Source organism: Sciurus vulgaris (genome assembly GCF_902686455.1).
Source record: "Sciurus vulgaris genome assembly, chromosome: 6".
NCBI lineage: Eukaryota > Metazoa > Chordata > Mammalia > Rodentia > Sciuridae > Sciurus > Sciurus vulgaris.
In genome coordinates, this window is record NC_136466.1 from 37,990,279 (window position 1) to 37,996,378 (window position 6,100).

The following is a 6,100-nucleotide window of genomic DNA, read 5'->3' on the forward strand; positions in this document are numbered from 1 at the left end:
AAACATCTTGGCTCATGGTTTCAGAGGTTTCAGTCCATGGTTGATTGGCTGCCCTGCTTTGGGGTCTTTGGTGAAGCAGAACAGTATTGTAGGGAAAATATGCAAAACAAAGTTGCTCACCTCCTGTTGTCCAGGAATCAGAAAAATAGAAAGGAGGGGTCAGAGTCTCAATATCTCCTTCAAGGGCACAACCACAATGACCTCTCTTCCTTGGCTAGGCCCCACCTCTTAAAGATTCCACTACCTCCCAAAAGTACCACAGGCTAGCAACCAAGCCTTTAACACATGGGATTTGGGGGCACACTGCTGATCCAAGGATAACAATCTGAACCCTCTAGAAAAAGAGAGATTAGACTCAGAGGAGATCTAAAGATCACCCTTGGGTGTGTCCACAGCATGTGTTAGGATGGTCTTGGAGAGGAGGAAATTTTCAGGGAATTTGATTGGAAAGACCTTCGCTGATATTTGTTTATTTGTTTTTTGTGGGTTTTTTGTTTTGTTTTGTTTTGTTTTATTATCTGTGAAGTAGGAGACAAGGTTGTCTTTTCTGTGAACAGAGAGAGGGAAATGGGGCTGGGCAAAGAGTGGGGAACAGGAAGATAATTTGAAATTGCCATTTCAGAGACAGAAAAGTGACTGGGAAATATGAAGGACCCAGTTGAGGTTTTTAACCATGAATAAATAGTTGTACAATCTGCCTACTTCTTTGATCTTCTGGATCCAGATTCATAAAAATCTGGATACCAGTCCAGAGAGGTTTGTTAAATTCACCAGGTTGGATTTAGCAGAGTGGGTATGATGAAGGGTCAAAGTGGGAGAGGAAGGTAACATTTTTTAAGAGCTCACATTGTATACAAGGATAAACAATTTCATATACTCTGCCTCAATCCGTTATATCAAGATGTATTTGGCTATGGTAAGAGAAAAATCCAACCAACAGAGACCTAGAAGTATTTGCTGTTCACTTACTCAATAATCTAAAGGAAACTAGGTGCAGTAGTGCATACTTGTAACTCCAGCAATATGTGCCCCACCCCCAAACCATACCAGTTGTTGCATCTGGATGAAGGATGAAGGATTTACAAAATTCTTTTTTGGTCGGAGAGGGCACCAGGGATTTAACCCAGGTGTGCTCAACCACTGAATCACATCATCAGCCCTTTATTATTTGGAGACCAGTTCTCACCAAGTTGCTTAGGGCCTCCCTAAATTGCTGAGGCTGGCTTTGAACTTGTGATCCTCCTGTCTCAGCCTCCCAAGCTTCTGGGATTATAGGCGGGCACCATCATGCTTGGCATCATTTTTCTTTTTCTTTATGGTGATGGGGATTGGACTCAGGGATTCACACATGCTAGGCAAGTGCCCTACCACTAAGCTACATACCCAGCCCTCATTAAGCTATTTGTATATGTGTGCAGTGTGTTGGGGATTAAACCCACAGCCTGTGCATGCTAAGAACAAGTTCTACAATTGAGCTACGATCCCAGCCCTATTAAGCTATTCTTAATTTTTTTCTGTACGTTTGCTTTTTTTTTTTTTTTTTTTTTTTTTTTTTTGGTGCTAGGAATTGAACCCAGGGCCTTATGCTCACAAGGTAAGCATTCTACCAACTGAGCTATATCCCCAGCCCCGTTTGCAATTTTTTTTTTAAAGAAAAAAACTGGGTACAATCCAAATGTAAGGTTGTAACAGGGATTACTTGACACTTGGATTAAGTTTTTTCCAATTTTTCCAATTTTCTTTTCCCTAATCTTCTCTCTGATGTTCTTTTCCCTAAACTTTTCCTCCCCGATCTTTTCCCTGATTTTCTCCTGTAAGAAAAATGCGACTCAGTTCAGGTCCCAAGGCAGCTCAGACCCTTGAATCCAGGGGAGCAAGCACTCTCGGGTGCCTGGTCTGAGTTGCAGCCCCAGTGAACACACCCAGAAAACCATTCCAGACACGGGAACTCACACAAGAAATTTTACTAGGCAGACGACCAGAGAATCTGCTCTCAGGGTTGGGAGAAAGAGAGAGAAAATGGCAGGGGAGCTTCTTTTAAGTAGTGGAATTTCGTGGGCTAATAACAGACCAATGACTAGCTAGGAAGTTCGCAGGCTAGTAATTTGGGTTGTAAAGTGGTGTAGGAGAGGCAGAATAATAGCGGCAGCAAAATAGCAGATCTGATGCCAACACTCCTCCCTTTTTGTTTTTATAAATACCGGGAGTGGGACAATGGTCTTTCTTCCTGCTTCTTCCTGCTGGTTAGGGGCAGAGAGAGTCTCATTCCTGTTTAAAAAAAAAAAAAAAAAAAAGGAATTAGGGAGGGCTTTAGGTGGGAGCAGTTTTTGGAGCTGGAGGTGTCACTAGTGAATCCCAGATCCCAGCTTTGGGTGTCAGGGGCTGGTAGTCTTGAAGGAGAAGCAATTGATTGACCAATTGGTTGGTGAACTTGTGTAGGATCTTCTGTAGGCAATTTCGCAGGCATGGTCCTGTTTAGGAAGATCTGTAGGCCTTAAAACAACCCAAAATTTCTGACTCTGGCAGTTTCTCTTGACTGTTATCAGGCAAATCTGCTAATAATCTCTCTTTTGTAGCTTTACTTATTTTTACAATCTTTACTTATTTTAGTGGGCTAATACAAGTGTATATCTTAAGTTGCATTTAACTATTGTTTCTTTTAAATGCCCAAGAATGGCTATATTTTGGTTTTAACTGTTTTGCTAAGTGTTTAATTTCAAGCTGGTCAAATTGACCTGTTCCTGTCTCCAGAGTCAACTGAGTTACCACAGGGGTCACTCGTGGGGAACTTGAGAGCAGCTTCTTAGCTCCTTTAGTGCCATTTGCTAGGTAGGGTCTCCTTGATGAGGTGGCTTCCCTTGGAAGCATCATGGATGTCTCCCTTTGTCAATGACCTTCCTGTGCAGCAGGTGCGCTGATTGGATTTTCATTCTCCAGTGGGCTCATCAATCTCCCTGATCAGGAGGTCGTGTGGCCCAGAGTTGCAAAGCTCCTTAGAGAAGTTCTCTTGTTCCCTGAGTTCAGACTGACTCTGAGGGCAAGAACCAAATACTGGTTTTCTTGACCCCTTTGTTTTAATCTCAATCTCTAAGTTTGATCTTAAACATTCAGACTGGCCAGTCTCACCAGTCATAAAGTAAGAGTACTAGGCTTTAACTTCAATGTCTATAATTTTTTAGTATTTGCATCAGATCTGCTCTTTTGCTGCTGCCATTATTCTGCCTCCCCCACACCACTTTACAACCCAAATTGCTAGCCTGTAAACTTCCTAGCTAGTCATTGGTCCATTGTTATTAGCCCATGAAATTCCACTATTTAAAAGAAACTCCCACACCATTTTCTCTCTCTTGCAACCCTGAGAGCAGACACTCTGGTCGTCTGCCTAATAAAATCTCTTGTGTGATTTCCCATGTCCAGAATGGTTTTCTGGGTGCATTCATTGGGGCCGCAACTCAGATCAGGCACCCGAGAGTGCTTGCTCCCCTGGATTCAAGGGTCTGAGCTGCCTTGGGACCCAAACTGAGTCACATTTTTCTTATATCTCCTTCCTGATCTCTCCTCCCTAATCTAATTTTCTCTGAATAATCTCTTTAAAAAACCCCTGTTCCCCAAGATGCCTTTGGGACAAGAGTTTTATGTGTTTCTCCTTTGCTAGCAAAGCAATAAAACTTTATTTTTTTTTTCCTCAAAACTTGTCTTTATTGGATTGGCATTGAGGACGAGGACCGAGATTTCGGTTATGTTAGGGGTCGCTGGCTCAGTTGTGGCTCGCCGATAGCTCCCAGAAAAAACGCTCCGCAGACATGAGATCTCACACAAGAGACTTTATTTATGCAGACAATTCACGTACGCTCGGGGCGAAAAGAAGGAAAAAAGGAGAAAGATGGTGTATGGCTTCCCCCAGATATTGGAATCTCGCAGGCTGGAAGGAACCAATCGCGGAGGAGAATTCTTGCAGGCTGACTGATGAACCAATAGCATGTTAGGACGTAACGTGGGAGGCAGGAAGATGGCGAAAGCGTAAGCCAAAAATTCCTGTAACGGAAGAGGCGGGCAGAGCACAGATTGACAAGTGGTTGGGAGGCCGGAAATTCCTGTACTGGAGAGGCGGGCGGCTTTATACCGTATATTCCCCCATTTCTTTTTTTATAAAAAATAAAAAAATCTTGCTCTCCAGTTCTTTTTGAAGCCTTCTCTCTCCTTCCTGCCTAGGTGACTGGGATTGGTTTTGCAGGTGAGATGTAAAAAGTTCATTCTCCTTCCAGGCTTCCAAAGGCAGATGATTTTTATGGACTTCATTTCCTCGATCTGACTGATCCCCTATTTCTACACTAACTGCCTGTCCCCAATTATGACTTCATTTACCCCTCTAATACTAGGAACTCCCTCACTGCTGTAGGAAAAAGGGGTGATGACCGATCTGGCTTCTTCGAGCTGGAAGTGGGCAGCGTGGGGCAAGCAATTTGGAGGTTCCTTTTTAGAAATTGGGTCAATTGAGGGGTTCATGGTAGAAGTCCGGTTGGGGGAGAGCAGGCTATAAAGGCATCTGTGGATGGGTACTTCTATGGAAGAAGAACAAAAAGACATTGGTACTAAAATGAGATTGATACAATATAAATGTTGGAGGATCTGGAACATGCTAATGCATATTATAAAGATGACAGAAGTCAATAATTCCTCAGGAGGGGGTGGAAGAACTGAGAAGTTGTTCCCATAACAAGGCCTAGCAAAGGCTGGAGAGGACAGGCCTTTATTTGGGAGCTTTAACATTGTCTAGGTTATCAGGAATGTAAACACAACATTTAGTAGAGATAGTAGCAAACACAGATTAAGCCTACCTGTGTCTGTAGGCCTTAAACTGACTAAAAACTTCTGACTCTGGCAGTTTCTCTTGATAGTTATTATTTTTAAATGCCCAAGAATGGCTATATTTTGGTTTTAACTGCTTTGCTAGGTGTTTAAGATCAAGCTGATCAAAGTGACCTGTTCCTGTCTGTTAAAGAGTCAGCTGAGTTTCCACAGGGGTCACTCATAGAGAAGTTAAGAGCAGCTTCTTAGCTCCATTAGTGCCATTTGGTTAGGCAGGGTCTTCTCAATGAGGTGGCTCCCCTTGAAGTATTAGGGATGTCTCCCTTTTTCCATGACCCTCCTCTGCAGCAGGTGCACTGAGTGGCTTTTTCATCAATCTCCTTGGTCAGGAGGTTGTGTGACCCAGAGTTGCAAAGCTCCTTGGAGAAGTCCTCTTGTTCCCTGGGTTCAGGCTGACTTTGAGGCAAAACCCAAATATGGACTTTTCTTGACCTCTGTATTTAATCTCAATCTCTAAATTTGATCTTAACCATCAAGCAAGTCAGTCTCACCAGTCATAAAGTAAGAGTACTGGGCTTTAGCTTTAATGTCTATAACTTTACAGTTATTTACCCCCTTTTATCTATTTGGGGTTTACATTATCTATTCTATAGGTGATGGCTTACTATTCCAAGTTAATTTATGATGTTCGCTCTTGAAGCAGTACTTCTGCAAAATATTGATCAGGCAACAATTAGAGTTTACAAGGAAAATACAACATTCAGTTTGTGCAATAGCTATCTTGAATTGTGGCTGAGTTCCCGTTTGAGATTACAGTACAACAAACATCAAACTTTTGAACACAACTTTAAATGAATGTGTAGCAGGGTTGTGAGGCAGAGCCTTATCTCAGGTAACGTGGGGCTTTTCAGTGAGGGGCAAAGGATTATAAACACAGATTTTGAAGATTAAGCTGAGATCAGATGGAGCTCTGTTCTCTGATGGAAATGCAGATCTAAAGAGTTATGTCAGCAATCTTTATATGTGTGCAATATTAGGTTCCAAAGTTACTGTAAGGTGGGCAGGAACCAGAGAAGGGAGCTGTCCTTCCTGCCCAAGAGCTGTGTGCCTGAGATCAATGTACTGCCACAGCAGTACATTGTGGCCCTGCACAGGAGCACTCCCAGGCATCAGGCATGCCACAGCCATGAGGTCATCAGAGACCCCAATTTCAGTTGCTGTTGTCCCATTTTTGCTACTGCACATTACACTCTTTCTCAAATGTTATTTTACATATACCCTATTGATGACA